We start from the raw sequence: 22779 nt of genomic DNA, 5'->3' as shown, positions 1-22779 counted from the left end.
CACAATGCCAGGTATTCCCGGGATTACATCATAATACATATCTTCCAACCATGGGGGTAGGTTGGCTTCCCCCCACAAGTTAGCCGTAACCAACAAGGGGCGGGTACAACAGAGCCAGTCCCACTTAATGGTCAATCATATAACATTTTCCATGGAAAGCCAGTAATTAACCCCTACTGGCAGAGTTCAGATTACCAGAGGACATAACCCGAAAACATTTCATACTTTACATCATACTAAAATTTCTTATTTTGCATAACGTTTCATAATAATAGCATTTCCATTCTTTTCTTTAAACTTCATGTTCGTGGAAATTAGTAATGGCATCAATATGCTCAAATCATATACATAGAGTTTCGAAAACTCACAAACACATCTTTGTCAGAATAATGATTATATGCCATATCTCTAATCAAAAACATTTTAATGCATAATATACTTTAAAATAACCTCATGACTTACCAAATGCCCATATAACTTATCCCTTACCTAAAAGCAGAGGAACTGAGAGCCTAAAGTCGAAGGAGCTTAGACTTGGATACTGGTAACACCTAAACCATAAATCAAAGCTTATTACTATCCATAATTTCCCTATCATAGACTTACACATTCATCTCAAAGCCTACTTCTTAGAATCAAGGAAATCCTAATCCCACCTCAAAGAGGTTCCCACAAATAAAAATACATTCATCAAACAATAGGTACAAAATCCTAGAGAAACCAACATTCTTATATTAATCCCATATCTCTAGAAGAGCCAACTTTATTTCAAAAGGTGCTTTGAGGTTAGGGCAATAATGCATGCATAAATATAAAATCTTTTAAGCATGGTCATGTAACTATATACATTCACATGGTAACATACAACACGTCGGGCAAAACAGCTTCATAAATACAACCGTTGCATGGTTTAGAACCCCTTCCTTTGAGTACTAAACCTCAAAACAAGTTACACAAAATTAATCTATGATCAAGACACACCAAAAGATAAGCATATTAAATTATAGCTCAAAACATTCACCCTAACTTGAGAATTAAATCCACAAAGTTAGGCACTGTTCTATTCCAGCAGCATATGCCCCATTTGTAAAATACAAATGAGCTGTTCACGCACATCCAATTGTCATGAAATTTTACAGAACAACTCCCCTGTACGCCCAATATATTCCATAAAAATTTCGGAGTCAAAGCATAAACCCATGATTTACTAAAAATCACGTAAGACAGCATACTCAAATCTGTCCTGACAGAATTTCACGCAACTTATAAATTAAATCATTATTTTTATATTCATCCAAATTCTGTGAGACCACTTCCATAACAACCATGTGTGTCTTAGAGTTCATAAAAACTACTCCTAGCATCCTAATTCACAGAATATGATTTAATACATATTTTTTTTGTTGTAAACATCAAATCTGTCACAGAGACAGCTTCAGTGCATATTCTTACAAAATCATCAACAAATAGCAATAGGCCTTAATTTCATTTGGGTATTTTTATACCTATAATAAACATACTAAAATATGTTATTAAAAATTCAATAAACCATAATATCATCAAACTTCAAATCACTAAAATAGAATCATAATTCAGCCCATAAAATCAGGATAGAGGTTAAAGAAGTAGAAATAAACAAATGAAGTTTTGATTACTTACCCCCAACAATTTGAAGCTGAAATTTTAGTGTTAAACCCTTTAATTTCTTCTTTAGAGAGGGATATTTTGTTTTGGTGAGAGAGGGAGGGCTGCCATGTAAGAAAGGGAGAAGAAAGAAACAAAGAACAAGGAAAAGATTAGGGAAAGAGGGCTGGACTTTCTGTCTGGTGCAGCCAAGAAAATGAGTTGAGGGGAAGACTTTTGGGGCAGCAAAATCAGATAAGAGAAGAGGACTTTTGGGTGGAATACGTGTATGGCTAGGGAAAGAAAAATCACACTCACTTTTCAACTTTCTTGCATTCACACTCAAACTTTCCTACAAAATAATTTCTTGCATTCACACTCACACTTTTCTACCAAAATAATATCACTTTGCATGTACATATATATATATATATATATATATATATATCTCATAACTTAACCCCTTAATATAGTTTTGCACATACTAAGTATATATTTAAAATACCGATAGCAATTCAGTTATGTATAATCTTTACAATTCTTATTCAATGGCATTATAAAATAATATATTTATTAAATACTCTTATATTAATTTTAGAAAGTAAGTGGCTTAAAAAATAATAATTAACCACTCAAGCACATAGTTTAATTATAAAATTGGGTCGGGGTGTTACATATTCCCTTTGTCTGTGTACCATTAATGAACCATTTCAAACATCATAAAAAATTAAAATAGTCCATTATTTTGGAGTTTTAATTTTTAGAGTTCATAATGCTATTCATTCTTTCATACATTAACCCATATGTAGATAGTTTTCCATTTGTAATTCTTTAGGCTACTACGGTGACTATTTTCACAAGATAGTCTCGTTTCAATAAAATTATTTTTACCTATCAAAAAAATTTGTTTAGAGTTCATTTGGTTTTGTTTCTATCCTAACTTTCCAACATTTCTCTCCTATACAGGTGATAGATAAGAGTAATTTCAGGATCACAACGTATGATGAAATTGGGGTTACTCTTTCTGCGAAGTTGAGGAATTTAAGGTGTGAAACTATTTTAATGTGGTTATCCAACCACTAATTACAAAACCTCATTTTAAAACATCAAGCACAAAATAGTCAAGTATCTATAAATATGTCTATTTTGTGAGTTATCAGGGGTATTTTCATTTTTTTTTCAATTTTATATTTTTTTATTGAATGTAGCTTAATAAAAAGATTTTGAAATTTTGTCATGGGAGTTGTCAAGTGCATGTTTGAAAATTTGTTATTCTAATATGTTTTTACAATTTTGTTATTCTTTTTTTTTTTTTTTTTCACAATATCTATTGTTAGATGTCACACAACAATAGTTCCAGAGGAGTGTACTACAAACAAGTTTTGTTTGGAGAGGATGGATTAAACGCTAACAATTTTTTGGTTATAAAATATTTTAAGGATAAACTACGTATTTGGTCCTTATCCTATATACTACATTTCAATTTGATCTCTAACCTTTAAATTGTGTCTATTTGGTCAATAACCTTTTATGAGTGCAATGGATTCCTCCTTAGGAAAGGGAAGTACGCCTCGACCAAGTGGATTGCAGTGGAGAAAAAATTGGAGTCGCCACCTAGATTAGGTCTAGGAACCATTTAATAGCGCCCTTACATGGAAAGACTGATTTTACTACCAGAGTATGGGTTTGGATTTTAGGTACAATTTTGGAAATATGTTAGACACCTAAAATTGCTCAACCTATGAGTCGGCTTCCACTCATTGTGTCTTATGTCTTAATCTCATTGAAGGCATGTTCAATATTGCATACTAGACTCACACACACACTAGCATACATCTAAGCATACAATATGACATCAATCACCCCAAAACCCTAATCATACATCTATCATGGCATATTACCTCAAACGTAGCATACATCTATCTTGCATATCATCTCACATCATCCAAGGTAGTAAGCATGTCATAAATTACAAGGGTAGAAACAAATCATGGCAGGATCAAACAAAAATCATATTGCATCTCATTATTAAGGGAAAGATAGACAAGCAAACATCATCCATATTCATCATCCAAAGCAAGATTATATCCAAAACAATGCATGTTCACATGAATGCATACCTTACCTTTACTTACCTTATCGCATCTCAGCACCTATGCATCAATGGATGGACATATAAATGCATGTTCATGGTATTAAAGCAAGAAATAAAAAAAGAAATCCTAATCTAGAATGTTAAAGGCAAACAAGTAATTAAACAGAGAATCAGCAACTCAAGAACATAAAAACAAGACAAAACAAAGGCATATGATGTAAAAGAAACAAAGAAACAGAAGCAAAAAACTTAGATTAGGGTTTCTAGGCAAGAGTATGTGTGTGCATGCATAGGCCTGCGTACGCATGCCAGTTGTATGCATACGCATATTACAAGTCTGCATGCGCATACAGAATCATGCATACGCAAACATGCCTGATGAACCCTAAACCAAAAAACAAGAACACATAACAGAACATAACAACCTAACATGCTTTTAAACATACAAACTACTAAACCCTAGGCTAAACAAACATATCTAAGCATAAATAAAGCTAGAAAACAAGATTAAAAACAAGATTAAAGCAGAAATGAAAGAAAAAAGTTTAGAACTCAATACCTCAAAACAAAAGCTCCTAGGCTTGATTTTGACCGTTTTCCTCAGTCAAATTTATTCACAATCAAACAAGGAAGTGATTAATAATCTTAAAACTCAAAGATCAAGGCAAAAAAGACCCCAATCTAAAAATATTGACTTGAGGATTTTTTTTTTTTGAAAAACTCCCTCTTTGATTCACTATTTCTAGTGAATTTTATGTTTTCCCTTTGGATTTTCTATGTGACTTTTTGAATATACCATGTAAGGCTCTATATAGTTTAAAAATGGGGGCTTGGAAAAGCTCCCAGACGATGTAGGATTCATTCCAAACCTCAGTCTTTAAAGCAAAAAAACCTTCATTTCATAGTTTCTAGAACCCTAGCTACGTACGAAAGCCAAGGGTTTCCTTGGCCTTTATTTTCCAAAAATAGATTTATTTGCTCATAAAATAATATTTTCCATTTTAACATTTCTTAAGTCAATTTAGAATCTGATTGGGCCCTAAACCAACCTTGAGCCTTAGAATTTCAGCATCATTGGGGAATGGGGGCCCGAGTCATAAGGGGTACAAAATGCGGTATCTATACCTTTCAGTACCATGTCAATTTAGCCCTTGCCGTTATCTTTTGGGTGAAAATTGATGATGTGTTTAATGACCAAAATAAAAAATTAGTTTATGTTAATGTGACAATAAACTTAAATTTTATTTTGGTCGTTTGCTATGTCAACAATTTTCATCTAAGATATAACGACATTGTCTAAATTGACACGACATTGAAAGGTTATGGACCTAATTGACATAATTGAAAGGTTAGGGACTAAATTGAAATATGGTGTAAAAGTTAAGGACCAAATATGTAGTTTACCCATATTTTAATTGTGGTGTAGAGAATCATCTTCTTGTATTTTGAATTGTTTCAAGTTTTATTTCATATGAATGTATTTTCAGTTAGAAAATTTCAAAAAGAATTGTGATACACTTTATTTCAAATTTTCTAATCTTATGTTCTTCTTTTAGTATGCTAAATTGTGATGGGTGTTATTTCATATTTGATGTTTTTGAATTAGAAATTTTCAAAAAGAACTGTGACAATTTATATCTTGATATATATATATATATATATATACATATATATATAAAATAATAGGTGAAGTTGTGAGAAAATCCAATTAGATTTCAATTGAATTTTCAATTTTGCGCCATGTGTCTTTTATTTATTTATTTATTTATTTTGAGTCAAGTGAGTTACCGTATAATTAAAAGTTTTCTTGATTTTGCTAGAAAATTGTGAAAACCAAAGAAACTACGATTTTTATATCGATGAAAGGGTGGGCTCCTCTCCCGTTTGTTATTCTTCAGTTCTCTCCCATTTTAATTGGATTCTCAATTTTGCGTCATGTATTCCATCTAAATTTTTAAAATTTTTGTGCCAAAATAAATAATACATTAGGGCCTAATACAAAAACCAAGAAGACCACAAAAATAACCTAAACAAGAATATTTCACCTGGGATTCTCAAAAAAAAAAAAAAAAAAAAAAATTCACCTGGACATTTCAATGTAGACTCTCAAGCTCCTCTCTCTCTCTCTCTCTCTCTCTCTCTCTCTCTCTTAAATATTTCTCTAAATATAATCTCAACCCCTAACCACTTGCTACCATCAGCAAACAACTCTTAACAACACATTGACAACCCCCCAATACACAACAAACAGATTTGTAAGTAAACTTGCAGCCCCTTTTCTATTCATATTCATTAACTTATGAAACATTGTCAATTCCTTTTCTCACATTTTTTTTTTTTTTACAGGTAAAAACTCTTTTGCTTCATAACTAACCATTAAATTTAACAATATCAATATTCAAATGTATAAATGAAACATAAATCCCATATGAGGATTAAAATAAGCAACCATACAAATTTGAAAAATATGGCTTTTGGAAACAATACTTCATTATAATGCTATTTGGAGATTTTATTTTTTATTAATTTTGTTGTTGTCATATGCCTATTTGCTTTTGGGTTGCATCTCAGCAATAAACAATGCTAGTAATCCAATTATTTGTGGTAAGAATATAAGGGTATGATTGTGCAAGACCAGTAGTTCTTTTTCTTCCAAGTCCAATGTACATGACTTATTTTTTGGAGACACTAAGTTGAAAGTGGTATTACTGGAAATTTTTCATATTGCATGAAACAAGATCTATAATGCAAAAAAAAAAAAAAAAAAAAAAAAAACAATGACCAAACTTTAATACAAGTTTTTTATACAGTTAGGTAGATGAGATTTATCAATTAAAAATTTGAAATATATTTAGTTCCCCAATAGGTAACTATAGAGAGATAGTATTTACTTAGAGCACCCACAGTAGATGTGGCAAATGTGCCAAATGCCAAATATTTGGCACATTTGCCACACCAAACACAAAAAACACCTCCCATCAGATGTTCTATATGTGCCAAATTTTTACCATTTGTGTCCATACCTTTGCAAATTTGCAATGGTACAAACACAAATGGTAAACTGAAAAATAATATTTTATTTGACTTTTCTCTCTCCTCTCATTTCTTTATTGATTTTCTCTCTCCCTTCTCAGAATCTGTCTCTCTCTCTCTCCCAAGTTCCCAACTCGTGTTCTTCCTCTTCTCACAATCGGACGCGAGAAAGAAGAAGGCGACGGCGGCGGCCAATCATCGTCATCCTCCATAACCACCACCTCAGCCAACCACAACCACCACCTCAGCAACAAAACCCAAATCCAAAAAAACCTAACAAACCCACCATGGCACCACCATATCTTAACCCACAACCACCATTGGCCACAAAACTCAACCAAATCCACAGTAACAAAACCCAAATCCTTCAACAAAACTTAAATCCATAAAACTTGTAGTAAACCCACCACTCCATCGGAACCACCCCCACTGCAAATCAAACTCAGCCCACAGATCCATTACTTGAGACCACAACCACAAACCAAAACCATAAACCATCGTAGACCCACGCTCTGTGGAGACCATCGCCGACCATCGCCAACCATCGCCTTCAAGAACGTCGCTACGGCGTTAGGCTCGGTGGAGATGGGTTTTAACAGCAGCCAGTGGTTGGTGGATTTGGTGGTTGAAGGTGGTGCTTGGCGGTGTGAGCTTGAAAGTGGGTTTAGCCAGTGATGGGTTTGGGTTTGGCAGATGATCTCACCCCGAGGCTGACGTCGATCTCACCCTCTTCCCTCTCCTCTTTGTTCACCTTTCACTTTGCCTCTCTCTGGTTGTGGGTTTTTTTTTTTTTTTTTGGCTGCAATTTGGGTTGATCTGATATTGGTGAGTAATTGTGGTGGTTGGTTTGCAGTAGAGGTGTTGTTGCGGCAGTGGATATTGGTGGCTGGTGGTTGTGCCGTTGATGTTGTGGCTGTTGTTGATGATAATGGGAATGAGATAATATATTATTTTAATGTGTAGTAAATATTATTTTAATGTATAGAATTGAATGATAAAATATCAGATAAATGGGATGTTGTAAAATGATGTGGTAAAATAATAAAGTAGGCCTTTAGTGTGGTAAAATGACATAATTTTTGCAACATCTGCTACGGATGCTCTTAGATCCAATATGGGGGATGGCACTCAAAACCGGTAAATATTCATCAATAGCTAAAATATAGCATTCCATATGAGTGTCGTTACTTATCTTTGAAAAGATCATATCCAAAAACAAACAAACAAAAAAATAGGAAAATTATAAATTCAACCCATTATCAAAGAAATTTGTTTAGTTTACGAGCTTTTATAATAGGTTTTCTTTTTCTTTTCTTTTTTCTTTTTCTTTTCATAGTTTGTAATGCTCTTCAAACTATATACTTAGTTATGTGTGACTTTTAATGAAGCTAAGCATTGCTAGAAACAATGGTATCATATAGCAGAAAATATAGTAGAACAAATGAAATCTATTTATTTATCTTAATTCGTGAGCGAATTTTGATTTGGAAGATTCACATATGAATGATGGAAATATTTCATATGAGAATCATATAGCATAATATAATAGTGGGTGAATGCCATGGTTGAGAGAGAAGATACTTTAAAGTTTGATTTGTGAGCCAGAGGATAATAGTGGGTGCATGTCATGTGATAATTGTATTTTTGGCCTTAAGCTTAGCAAATGAAATGTACATAACTTAACCTTGACTCTTGAGGCATTGTCATTGTCCATAGTTCAAGGCAAGCTCTGAGTTTTAAATTTTTTAAGACAAATTTTTCTCTTGAATGTTGTCATTCATGATCATTTTATGTCATGTTGAACTTGATATCAAAATCATGTATGAAGCATAGCTCCTACATGCACCCATGGAATGTGGCTTATAGTGTAGCTTATTCGCCTTCTCAAACCAAAGGTCTTGTAGCTAAATTGGCACCTCCCCATGTACAAAGTGCTTGGGGGTCTAGAGGGGAAATGGTTCGAGTTGCGGGGTTAGTAACATGTTATAATTATTTCTCAAAAAAAATATTCGCCTTCTCAAAAAAAGTGAATACTAAGGTCCCAATTCAAGTGGTAGCCAAAGTTTTTTTGTGGGCAGTGGAATTAGCAGGTCAAAAGTAGCTTTAGAATGTGGTAATTGAGGGTAATTCCAAAAATTGAGTTGAGGTAGTGACCAATAGATCCAAATTAGTGCACTAGAGAACTGTTAATTTTGTTGTTGAAGTCAGACTGCTATATGCAAGATTTGACCGGCTGGAGTTTAATTAGGTGTATAGGAATGCTAACAAAGCTGCACGTCTTAGCAAGATGGTCTTTGTCAAACTCTTTTCCAAGTTATTTTGGTGAAGGGATTGGTCCTTTAGAAATGTTGTCTTGGCATGACTAATTCTATTTTTACGTTTATTATTCTAAATGTTAATTTCAATTTGATTTTTAATTCATAATCAATAAGCAAACAATTATATATATATAGAGAGAGAGAGAGAGAGAGAGAGAGAAAGAGAGAGTGCTAGTAATCTATACTAGCCTCTGAGCATGCGCTTATGTGCGTACTCAGAGGCTCTTCTATTTTTTGGGTAAAGATTAATAATTTGCATTTATTATAATTTGAGATTTCTACTTTTTCAAATCACAAAAAAAAACAAAAAAAAAAAAAAAAAAAAAACCTATGGGTATAATGAAATTTAAAAAAAAAATGAAAAAAAAAAAGAGGACAAAAGAAACAAATACATCGTGATGAAGTAAAAAAATGAATACATGGGGTGAGTTTTATAAATTAGAAGAGTTTTAAAACTAACAAAAGAGTAATTCTATTTTGTAGGGAGTTAGTGAGTAGAAGTAGGAATTTAAATTAACGTAAAAGTAGAAATTTATTATTTTTGTCAATTTACTATTTTAATCCCATTTTTAAGTTTTAGGTAGGGGTATTTTTGACAGTAAAAAAAAGCAATAACTAACTTTCTTTTTTCAATTTACTATTTTAACCCCATTTTTAAGTTGTTAGTTAATTAATTTAGGGGTATTTTTAACAGGAAAAAAAGTAATAACTAACTTTCTAAATCCTCTTAATATTTGGGTAAAGATTACTTTACATCGTGATGAAGTAAAAAAAAAAAAAAAAAAAAAAACACAAATACGTGGGGTGAGTTTTGTAGATTGGAGGAGTTTTAAAACTAACAAAAAAGTGATCCTATTTTGTAAAGAGTTAGTGAGTAGAAGTAGAAATTTAAATCAACGTAAAAGTAAGAGTTTATTAGAAGCAAAAAGATATTTTAACATAAAAGTAGGAATTTATTATTTTTGTCAATTTACTATTTTAATCCCATTTTTAAGTTTTAGGTAGAGGTATTTTTGACAGTAAAAAAAGCAATAACTAACTCTCTTTTGTCAATTTGCTATTTTAACCCCATTTTTAAGTTGTTGGTTAATTAATTTAGGAGTATTTTTGAGAGGAAAATATTTGTGTAAAATACTAAAATATTGCAGTAAAATATTTAGTCAAAAGTAAAATATTTTCAGTTAACCAAATCAACCTAGGCAAATTTGTGTAAAATATTTTACACTTAAAATTTTGGTAAAACATTTTACATTTGCTCTGTGCCTTCTTACCCGATACTTTCACTTCCTCACAACTCAGTCCCTCTCAGTTTTTGCTCTCCCTCTCTCACGACTACTATACCTTCTCACTCTCAAGTTCTCCCTCATCTTTCTTCTTTTCTCTGGCAATCCATTGGGACTCCTATTAGTGAGCGGTGTGGCAGTCGGCGTCGATGTCTCCAGCATAGAGGTTGCGGCAGTAACTACTGTGCCAATCATCAATCTGGGTTGCTGTGTCTCTCTCTCCTCCCTTCTACACTCTTCCTCTTTCAGGCCACATCTCTCAAATATGGATTGGTGGGTTGTCGGTAGTGGGTTTGGTTTTGAGTTTGGTAGGTGGGTTTAGTTTTGGGTTTTGGTGGCTAGGTTTTGTTTTGATTTGGTGGCTGGGTATGGTGTTGGGTGATCAATGGTTTGTTGTGGTGGCTGGTTATGGGTATGGTTTTGGTGGCTGGGTATGGTTTTGTTGGGGTTTGTTTTGAGTTTGGCGGCTGGGTATGGTGGGGGTGGGTTCTGGTGTTGATGATGGCCGATTGGTGGTAGCGGCAGTGATGGCCTTTTATTTTCCTTCTTCCCAATCTGGATTTGGTATTGTTGTTGGTGGTTTGTGCGTGCACCTAGTGGTGGTTGGTGGTGGCTGATTTGTGCTTGCATTTTCAAGTCTCTAGGACAATCCAAACACTTGAAAATGTTTTACTGAAAATATTTTACTATAAAATTTTTTACTTGTAAAATATTTTACATTTGAAAATATTTTACTTCGAAACAAACGGAGCGTTAATATATACAAATATATATACAGATTAATATATATAAATAATATAATAATTAATAGTTGAAACGTTTGACTTTTTGTTAACAGCGCCTTATTGCGCCACGTGTCTACATAAATTGCAGCCTCATTTACATCTTAAAACACCCAAAGATTGTGACTTTTCATGTAATTCAATTTGTTTTAAATACAGTTTTTAAGTTTTTTTTTTTTTTTTTTTTTGAGAAGACAGTTTTTAAGAATTAACTATAAATAACACTAGTTTCTCAAAAAAAAAAAAAAAAAAACTATAAATAACACTAAAAACTCCCAATCACATTCTATTTATTTTTGGTTTGTTTTAGAAACTGTTACAGATAAAACAAATATATCATATCAAAATCCTTCATATCCTATTTCTCAAAAAATTAAAAAATTCCTTCATATCCTAAACCCTTCATAGAAAGAACTCCCCGATGACATTTTGAACGTCGTGCAACTTCATTGGACAAGCACAATTTTAAATGCATTTGTTGATGTTGTTCAAGGTGGCCGATCTGTTGAGATGCGAGCAGTTGGTGATAACAAAGGTGATTGCATGTTTGAATAGTTAAAATTTCTAATATTACGTGTTTATTTTTAGTTTATGGGAATTTCGCATTTTTGTTGCTATCTAATGATATTCTATACAATCAGGGTGCAGCAATTGATTACATAATTGGAGAGATAGTTCACAGTAAATCCATGACAACGCCAATAGACTATGTCCAGTGTGACAGACATTTTCTGTTGACCACTCTTCGTTCACATGGCTAAATAAATTGTAGCCACGTTTACATTTAAAAAAAAAAAAAAAAAAAGAGGAAAAATTGAGACTTTTCGTTTAATTGAATTCTTTTTAAATTCATTTTTTAAGAATTAACTATAAATAACACTACAAACACCCAATCACATTCGATTCATTAAAAAAAAAGAAACAGAGAAAACCCATCAACCGTGAAATGCAGAAGGAGAGGAATTAATCTGACGATGGCTGACTCCTTATCGGGAAGTTTTCCTCTTTGCTTTTCGGCTTGTGTTTCACCAATTGGCCTACTTCCTCCCAATGTATAGCGTCCTGCTACCATTGCTTTGGAACCGCTACCACATAGTTCGATGCCAGGAATGAAAAAAAGGTCTCCTCGGCTCATAAACAACGCCTCCAATGGGGTAAGGTAAATTAGATCTGTTATACGTTTTCAAATTTTACAATTACATTTGGGTTTGGATCCAGATTTAAATTCAGAAATTAGGGCTTAGAAAACAGGATTCTAATATAACTATTTTTATTAAATATTTTCATTAATAGTTTTTTTTTTTTTTTTTTTTTGAATTCGTCTCTTTTAGATTTAGGCTATGTTTGTTTTGGGTGAAAATCACTTCCGAAAATGCTTTTCTGTAAATGCGGGTGTTTGGTTGGTCCGGAAAATAGAATTTTCTGGAAATCAATTTCAGTTGACCGTAAAAAATACCCTTTGACCACGGAAATTCATTTCCGTTCCTATTTTCACTTCAAATGAATTCCGGACCGAGAGAGAGAGAGAGAGAGAAGAGGGCGAACCCCAAGCTCCAGTCCAGTCCGACGATCGCCAGCGAACCCCGAGCTCCAGTCCGACGATCGCACACACCAGATCACACCAGTCTCGTCGATCGTAGCACCACGCCGCTCGATCTCACCGCTCGATCTTGCCTTCGATCTCGCCTCCGCGCGATCTCGCCTTCGACCCACCGATCTCTCTCTCTCTATGATTTTGATTTCTGTGTGATTTTGATTTTTGTTGTTATTGTGGTGGTGTGGTGGTGGTGTTTTGGTGGTTGTGGCTTTTGATTGCAGGAGTTTGCTGCAGTGGGTTGAATTGCCGTGTGAAAAATTTGTAGGAAAATAGCATTTTCAGAATAGAACCAAACACATGAAAATATTTTCTACAACAGTTTTCATAATGCAACCAAACACTTGAAAATATTTTCCTTTCCGGAAAATATTTATTTTCTGGAAAATATTTTACGGGAACCAAACACAGCCTTAAATCATTCAATTTCTCTGTAGAGATGAAGTGAAATTGTGGGATTTTGAATATTTGCTCAAGGATTTTCTGTTTTTTGTTTTGTTTGCCCAACTCTATACTTTATGACTCAATGAAAGACACTGTTTCACCGTATAGAAATTATGTGCTGTGATTGATATATGTGATATATTCATTGAAGTTTCGGATACTGTGGCTTGGCATATATATAATTTTATATGGGTACGAACTTGATTCGTAAAAGCTATGGTTACAATTGCACCACCGTCAATGAAATTTCTAGGTTTATTGAGATATGATATGACTACTTTGTTTTATCATATAATAGTTGAAGCACTATAATCTTTGTTATGATTCTGATATATCTATGGAATTATGTGCTTGACATCATTCATATGCTTTTATATCCTTAGGTTAAATGAATATATATAGATTCATGTGCGGATATATAAACGATTGTTTCCTAACTATTGGTTTTTCGATATTAGTTCATGATCATATGGGTTAGATTTTGTTTGAGCTAAGGTCTTTGGGTTAGAATTGATTTTGTTTAGGATTATTGTTTTTTGGTAAAAGAGATTGAAACAGTGTTGCCTCGCAGCAAACTGTTCATCTTCTACTATGCAGAAATCTCCCTCTGAAGATACTTGCAGCCAATCACAGGTTCTTTACAAATACAATTTCTTTGTTTTCAGTAAACTAAAATATTTGAATGGCTGAAATAGATAGGAATAGGTCCAGTGACTAAGGGTGGAGCAGCATCCGTTGATCAACTCCAGTCTCTGGAAGGGAATTCATGAGAGGCAAGCATTAAGAAGGGATTCAATCAGAGGTTATTCTGAAAGGAATTTTTTATCCGATTCGGACTGGGTATTAATTCAAGATTTAAGTAGTTTTTAATAAATACTGCGTAAATGGCAAGTGTAGCAATTTAAAAATGAATATTTGATGTGAGATTCAATTTTGATGTATATTTGTGTTGTTAGTTAATTGCTCTCTTACTGCATTTAATATTAGCGTCTTTCTATGATTTCACTTCTACTTGATTTGATTGTCAAAATTCATTAGTTGCAATGGCATAAGTTTGTAGTAGCTTAATTTTGGTGTGACATATGAAGCTTTTTTTTAAATGATTATCTCTGATTACTTGGTACCTAACTTTAGGGTGAAAATTTCTTAAAATTTTTAAATTGTAATTGTGAAATGTAAACTGCACTTTGAAAGGGATCATTATACGTGTTTAATTTTGGTTTTATGGTTAAAATTTTAAATTGTAATTGTGAAATGTAAACTACACTTTGGTTATGTAATGGACTGTGTGTTGAGATTTACTTTTGTTATTGTTTGCTCTGTTATGGTTTGTAATGAGATTTAATTTTGTTGATTTTGGTTCTATAAATCAAACTCAGAAGACTTTGGTTTTGTGCCTCTTGATTTGCAAGCATTGTTGGAGTTTTGATCTCATGTTGGGATTAAAGTTATATGATAAACCTATTGGATAGCCGGTGTTCTTAAAAAGTTCTAGGATATATTAAAAAAGAACACTACAATTGGGATAAACAAAATAAAGTTGCCCATGGATGGAACCGAAGTTATCCTTTTGGCACATGGTTAAATCCTCTTGGGCTGTTAGATTTTTTACCAATTACATTTAAATTTCTGTGGGGCCCAAAATCTGCGGTCCCAGCCCACCTTGTATTAAGGGCCCGAAGCCCAGGCCGAGGAGCCCTACTACCAAGGACGTATGATGAAAGTCCCTTAAAGGCCCAAGGATGCGGCCGAGGAAGGTCTCACGCTCAACATCTCACAAAACGCCTGAAGTAAAGGACAAACCCGGTACAAGAGCAATACAGGGGAGAAAGCTGCCGACACCATAATATGGAGCCCAGCACCTGACAAGCCCACACTCCAGACAATGTTATTCAACTTTCCCCAACCACTCTGACGCAAGGATTGATGGGACGAGTACTTACCCCAAAAAAGGAAAAACTGACACGTAGGTGAAGAACGGGAAGGAAATACTAGTATAAAAGGGAGAGAGAGCTGAGACAAAAAAGGGGGGGGATCCTAAAAAAAAAATAAAAGGGAAAGAACGTTGAGAATGAGACGCTCCTCGGACTAAGTCCGAGGAGCCAAACCTTTCAAACCACATCCGTGTAAGGCTTATCTATACAGGCCAAACCCACCTTCGTATGGGCTTCCATGAAAATCATGACTAAACCGCCGTCCAATGGCCAAGGTCCAGCCTTTCTATCCCACTCTCTATAAATTATATTGTTCGGGCCTTTTACATACGAGCCCAACGTAATTCTTGGGTCGTTAAAAATTGTGTCCCTACAATTTCAATATGAATAATCTTAGGCATCTACATCCCATTGTGGATTTCCATAGCATGCATGTAAGTGATTCTGCTACTAACTTTAAGCCTTAATATTTTGGACTTCAATGGAACTAGTAGATGGAATGTGATATAAATTTTCATTTTTTAATGTTTTGAGGTGTAAGGAGTACTTTTAGAAACATGATCATGTGCTTTAATTTATTGTCTATATGAAGAGGTACTTTATCCAATTCAATTTCTTAATGCTTTGGAAATTTTAACTTACACCCAATTACTTTTGAGATATTTAAGTAATCTTAATGTTCATAATTACTTTTCAACTTTTTTTTTTCTTTTTTAATGGGGATCAAATTGACACTCTACTCCCATAAACTTGGATCAAGACCCCTTCTGGATTCATCTATTCTGCCATAAGAAAATGTTTCTACCATATCTCTAATCTTAAGCAATTTTTGGGGTTTTATGAATGTTATTTGCATTTTAGGCTTTAGCAAATGAGAATAGTAACACTTTGTAGAGAGGGTGATGCTATTTTTAAATTGATTATCAATGGCTATATGTTATTTGCATTAATGTCTATTCTGTGAAAGTCCTTTATTGTTGTTTGGATTATTTTTTGTTTCTTTTTATGCCAACATGGTCTATGCTGTGACTGATGGAATTGAGAGTATTCAGTTGAATTCAAGGCGACAACCCTCCTAAAAATTATTAGACAAGAAGAGATTAGTTTTTTATGGAGTAATATTTGCTGCCTCTTATTGCTTGAGCCATAGCTTAAATACAACTATGAAAAATTCATTTAAAGCTATTAACTCTTATTGCTTGAGCCATAGCTTAAATACAACTATAACAAATTCATTTAAAATTGAATACAATTTCAAATTGTATTTTTGGGTGCAGCACATCACACTTAGAAATCCTAATTTACTTAGTTTTAGAAACCCTTATTTTTTTTGTTATTTGTTGGCTTATAAATTGTATTCAGTTCTTTTATGTGTTTCCATATAGTTTTGTAGGCTCTATTCAGTACTGTTAGTGGAAGCAATTGGAGTTGCTTGGTGATTTTGCTGAAAGAGCTTACAGGTATTGATATAAATTTCATGTAAAGTTGTGAGTGGTGTTAATGCATTCACTTAAAAGTGATTGTCTATTCAGTACTATTAGAAATAATTCTTGCTGCTGGTTGGGTCATGTAATTAATTGGAAGTGGACATAAAAGAAATCCATGTATGAATGAGGAGGAGGAGGAATACATGTTCTGTTCACACCTTTTTTTAGGGTTTAATTCATTCAGTTGACTACCTACTATTGTAGTTTACTTTTAATTCTTTTTTCTTCAATCCTTTTATGATGGTTGCTGTTGAAAGGTAGAGATAGAGTTATTTTCTATATTTTTTTTTTTTGGTTATTTGTTGGCTTATAAATTCTATTCAGTTCTTATGTGTTTCTATATAGTTTTGTAGGCTCTATTCAGTACTATTAATGGAAGCAATTGGACTTGCTCGGTGATTTTGTTGGAGGAGCTTCCAGGTATTGATATAAATTATTATTATTTAAAAAATTTCATCAATTATTAATACACAATGAATCACTGAATGCTATCAAAAGAGAATTGGATGTCAAATTGTAGAATAAATTTCATGGGTTTGGTTGTGCTGAGGGTGTGGGGTTAAGTTTGAAATATAACAACAAATAGAACCCAACAATAATTAACTGACATTAGGGTGATTCGTATTTGTTTGTCTTCATTGGGATAAGTATTTGTTTCTCTTTCAAAAATTGAGACTGCTAAGTTTTTAATATTGAAAGCAGTGATTAGCTTAATGCCTAAGATAATAATCAATATATAGCGTATGTTGTCTCATTTTAGTGATTTTAAGCATTCTTTGTTAGAAAGGTTGTTTTAGATGGAGGCAAATAAACCTGAGTTTGAAAGAATTCAAAAGTTTGATAGAATTCCTAAATAGTGTTCATATGGCATGATTTGTTTTCCCACATAAATTAGTTCCTAAATCCATACTAGAGCTTTTTGTCTCTAGTTCCCTAAACTTTTAAATTCTAAGTTTAGAAAGATTCTTCCCCTTGCTAATTTTTTCAGGTTATTTTCTCAAGCCTTCTGGTATTGAAATTTATAATATAATTAAGCCTTTTAATCTCATCTATTAAGACTATGTACCAAGATATACTTTTTAGACCGTTATAAGCCATCATGAATTTATTTATCTTTTAAGACCGTATAAGCCATCATGAATATTATTTCTTTTCAACTATGCTTTGGTAATCCAAAGAAGTAAATAAGTTCATTATGTGAGACTTTAAATTTTAAGATATTTCATACTTAATTCCATCTACCTTGATACTATAAATAAATTACCACTTAGCTAAAAATCATAAATTGTTAGAAACTAATAAATTTAATCATCCAATCACAATTCTTAATTGCTCTTTCTAAAATCCTATTGCAAGGAGAGGGGAGAATATTGTCCAAAGAATGACAGAAAACCAGCAGTTTATTCATGTGATTTCAAATCAATATCTAATCTAAGGCTATATACGTAAAAGCATAAGCTAAGAGAAAGTAAGGCCCTACAATTAAGGATGTTGGGACATGTAGGACAAAACCCCACTTAAAAATCTACCACATTTCTAGAAAAGAATGCAAAAAAAAAAAAAAAAAAAAAAAAAAAAGGCGAAAGATTGTGACTTCAAAATATTAAGCGTTTTAATTTCATTCACTAAATTCGAATGCATTTTTCTTTTTTCTTCAATCCTTATATGATGGTTGCTGTTGAAAGGTAGAGATAGAGTTATTTTCTGTTTTTTGCTCCCATGTCTTGCTACTTGCTTTGTTGTATATGTTCTTGCTATTGGTTGTGTAGGGTGAATGGGAAAAGGAGCTGCCTTTGTTGGGTTTCTTGGTTCAATAAGAAAAAGGAGGAAGCTTAATATGTTTTTGGTCATGCTTTCTTTGGGTTTCTTTGAGAGGTTGGTCTAACTGCTGTGGAGAGTTGTTGCTATGCACTTTGCTATTGCATTAATTTGTAGACAGCTTCTAAACTCTATAGACTTGGTCCTTCAATGTGCATGGCAGAAAGTAGAAAATAAAATTCAGTAATAAGGTGGTAGCTATGGATCTTAGTACAAATTTTATAATTTCGTTTATAATTTCGTCATTGAAAGTGTCAAAGTTTATCATTTTAGTACAAATTTTGTAGTTTGTTATTGGAAGAGGAAGAAGAAAAAAATGTAATCTAAATGATTCTGTAATGTTTTCCATTTACTCAATATTACATTAGTTCCTTATAAACACAAAATTTGGTTGTTTTTAATCTAGACCTCTAAATTTTATGAGTTTTAATAAGAATTATTTGCTGGAAATTAATATTTTAAGCATCAATAGCTGAGTATAGAGAAGAAACAAAAGAAAGTAAGAACGAAGTGTGGAAATGTTATTGGGTCATCTTTACTTCTTTCTCTTTTCTTTTCTTTGCCCTGCTTTTTGTCCATATCCCCTTTTTTACTTTTGCTCCCATGCCTTGCTGCTTGCTTTGTTGTGTATGTTCTCGCTGTTGATTGTTTTGTTGGTTGTCGAGGGTGAATGGGAAAATGAGCTATCTATGTTGGGTAATTCAATAAAAAAAAAGGAGGAAGCTATATATGTTTTTGGTCATGCTTTCTTTGGGTTTCTTTGAGAGGTTGGTCTAACTGTTGTGGAGAGTTGTTAGTGGTCTCGGCTTTCTCAGGTTTGTGGGAAAGGAGGGAACTTTTTGTATTTTGGGCTAGAAAAGGGTTCTGTTTATGGAGTTTTGGAGGGAGGGAACAGTGGTACTTTTTATATTTGTTATTTTACTTTTTTTGTTTTCTATCTCATTTGCCTATATTGAATTGTGCTTAAGAACAGCCAATGCTATTGCCCATTGTACCTAGATAGATAAATCACTTTGTTATATACTGCAGAATATGACCAGCAAGATAGAGTTACAAAAAATTGCCCCATTTTGTAAAATATGTTACTATCTAATTTTATAAAGAACATTTTTCTACCATTGAGTTGGCTTATCAGACTTGGAATATATGTAGTTTGTTTTAAATCTAACCCCCATATGTAAAGGAATTGTGATGTTTCCTTCCTTAGAGGTATGTAGTATGCGTATGTACACTATACATGAAACTATAATATGTGTATACACAAATTTTACTATTAATAGAAAATTTTCTGCTGCGATTGTTTAAATATGAGCTATGTGTAGGGTCACGATTCGTGGCGGACCGTAACAGTGTCGGGTTCGCACGTAAAATGGCCCTAACAATATCATTTGTAGAGCGTGGGTTTGAAAGGCTAGGCCTTGATCGATAGGCGGTGGGTTTTTCAGGGGGTTCATACAAGGTTAAATGATCGTCACCCCTAGAGTACTTCTCATGGAGGTGGGCTGGGAGGCTCTCGTTTCTTGGCCATTTTTTCCCCAGCCCCCCTTTTTTGGCGCACCTTCCTTTTTATTATATAGTCCGGCCTGGTTGATCCTGACCCTCCACTTGTAGCTCAGGCGGGAGCTTATCTCTGTGTCCGTCCCGTCAGCCATCCCATCTAACTTTCTATTAGTTGCATGGATCAAGGTTCACACTGTCCAAACGTCTTTTCTTTTCAACCATCTCTGGGTATTGGCAGGTGCATTTACTGAAGAAAGGACGCGTTTTCTTTAGTCCAACTTTCACACCCTGCTTCCCTATGGGCCCCATTTCGTTCACATCCCCTGGAGGGGGGCTGTTTGGGGGTTGCCTACACCGCAGTGTGGGTCCTTCTATTACAGCTCCGGAATACCGAGGACAGGGTAAGTCCTCAGCCATTCCCTTCGCCACGTCGGCCATTGACCATTCGTCCTCGGCAGGATACCCCTTCGGCACGGGTTCTGGGCCCAGGTAGAGTTTGGGCTGGGTTGCAGACCTCTCGGGCCCACAATAGCCCCTCAAAATCCTGCTATCCGTTCCCTCGGACGGATAGGTGGGTTTTGATGACACCAGGGATCAGCTAATGCCTAACAATCCTCGTCATATATCGATTCCCGAGGTTTTTCACCTGCCCTAGGCACGTCCCCAGAGCCGTTCGGAAGGCGAAACGTGGCCTCATTAAATGCGGGCGGCTTGGTGCTTCCCACGTTCAACGGTGTGATGAAAATCGAACGGTGATGATTTCCTGGCCTCTTCAGGCGGGAAAATGGGCGTGCAGTTTACCCTAGAAAGTATAAAAGATATTCTGGAGATGGATTCGTCTCTCCAGTTATATACTTAAGAGCTTTAGCGCGTGTATCCAGGGTTCATCTGAACTTCCGCCCAATTTCAAGTTTATCTCAAGCACATATAGCTCCATCCGAAGCGTAACTCTCCCCTTATGTAAGTTTCCTACCTTCATTAACTCGCATTTTTTCTTTGTCTGGGTTTATTTCTCTCTGGCTCCCTTTCTTTTCCGTCGCGGGTTAGGTTTGTGCTAGTAGATGACAAAGGCAACTAAATTGAGGTTGAGGAAGTTGGTCGACACTGATGAGGCGATGAATAAGTTCATCGTTGATTATAATATTCCCCACAATGTAAGTCTGGAGCACTGTAAGATGGGGGAATGGCACATTAAGAGGGGAACGGGCGCGGTTGTAATTCCCGTCCTTGCCTTTGTAGAGGGAGGTATGAGAATCCCTATGGGGCCAGTGACAAGGGGTTACCTCAGGCATTTCCGTTTAGCCCCTACCCAGTGTGCCGGCAACGTTCTTAGGATTTTGGGTTACGTGGACGCTTTAAATGAGAAGATGGGTTTAAGACTGACCCACCATGATGTAAATTGGTGCTATAACCTCCAGAAATTGAAAGGAAAAACCTATTACATGAGGTCAAGGGACGATAGGGTTCGGTTGATCCAGTGCCTTCCTGATTCCAACAAGGGACTGAACAAGGATTTCCTTATTGTCTCTGGGGAGTGGCATGATGGCGACCTATGCCCCGTAGTAGAAGGAGAACCAGGTGGGGTTTCAGGAATGGAAGAGGGATAACCCTTTAATCCATTCTAATCTAATGTCTTTTGATAACTAACCATGCATATATGTTTGTTGTTTTTTTTGTAGATGCACGTGCCTATACACGGCATTTTCATTTAGTCAATCGGGCGGATTTGGAGACCGTTTTACAATCGGCAGTTTTTGTGAATGACAGTGATGGCCAAGTCCGTGCAACTCACAAAATACTAGGGTACCCTCCAGTTCAGAAGTCGTTTGGGGACGCAAAGCACGTGATCAGTGCCCGCCATCCCTGGCTTCCAAAAATTACCGTAGTAGAAAAGGGATTTTTAATCTCTCAGGAGCCAGCTGTCCCCAAGAACATCCCCCTGGTGGGTCCATCTTCATCTCATCAAGCAGCCGAGGACGAAGGTGAAACCGATCTGACGGAGGAGGGGTTCAGGGTTTTTGAGTTAGTCTACCAGTCAGAGGACCCTCCTGGTGACCTAGGTGACCCAGCCTTGTCCGAGGCTGAATTGTCGTTAATAGGCACCTCTTCGCAAGCCGAGATGGGAGTCAAGAGAATACCTTTAACCCCCCTTCTCCAACTCCTCGAGGCCCAACCAAGGAAGGATACCCAGGAGGCACCACAACCCGATGCTCCTCCTCCACCGCCTCGACCCCTTACAATCCAAACCCGGTCATCCTCCACCAAGTCCCAGCCACAATCCAACCGCCCCGAACCTCCCACCCCCTCCCAACCAGCTCGGTCCCCCAGACCTGAAGGTGCTGATTCTAAGAGAAAGAGGAGTCCCAAGGGCAAGGACACCGCGGATGAGGGAAAATCCCAACCTTCAAAGGAGAAGGATGAGGCTCCGCGTACAAAACAACTGAAGCTCGGGCCCCAAAGCAAGGGCAAAGGACCCGCAGTTCAAACCCCTCAAGGCAAGGGGAAAGGAATTGATTCCCAATCCCTACCGAGCGCCTGGCTCCCTGCCCCAATGCTTCACGGGGGTCCATTACTGGAAACGGCCTCCCTGAGGGACCTCGGAGACGGCGAGGGTGAATACGTGGCGGACGCATTAGGGAGAACCATATTACTCCCTAATGATATGGACGAGCTGAAGAGAATGAGGATGCAGGAGGTTTTTCTCAGCACCAAGAGATACTTGTGCATGGTAAGATTTCTGGCCACCTAACACCTTATCATCCCTTGTTACCGGTTTACCGCTCACTACGCGTTCATCTTTCTTGACAGGCTCTCCAGGCAACCTATAGGATGGAGGAAGAGGTGCATGACAGGAGTAAGGCAGCCGAG

The 22779-nt window shown here is 35.5% G+C and overlaps 1 long non-coding RNA gene across 1 annotated transcript; it reads right to left on the bottom strand.

Moving 5' to 3' along the window:
• Nucleotides 1–225: 225 nt before the first annotated feature.
• Nucleotides 226–21431, bottom strand: LOC115963060. The gene is made up of 3 exons (XR_004085673.1): nucleotides 21420–21431; nucleotides 6386–6389; nucleotides 226–551 (listed from the first exon to the last, which is right to left on the bottom strand). It is a non-coding gene; the product is annotated as an uncharacterized LOC115963060 (long non-coding RNA).
• Nucleotides 21432–22779: the final 1348 nt, after the last annotated feature.

This window comes from Quercus lobata, chromosome 10, assembly GCF_001633185.2.
Source record: "Quercus lobata isolate SW786 chromosome 10, ValleyOak3.0 Primary Assembly, whole genome shotgun sequence".
Classification (NCBI taxonomy): domain Eukaryota; kingdom Viridiplantae; phylum Streptophyta; class Magnoliopsida; order Fagales; family Fagaceae; genus Quercus; species Quercus lobata.
The sequence above is the reverse complement of the archived record's forward strand: the minus strand, read 5'-3'. Positions and strand labels throughout refer to the sequence as shown.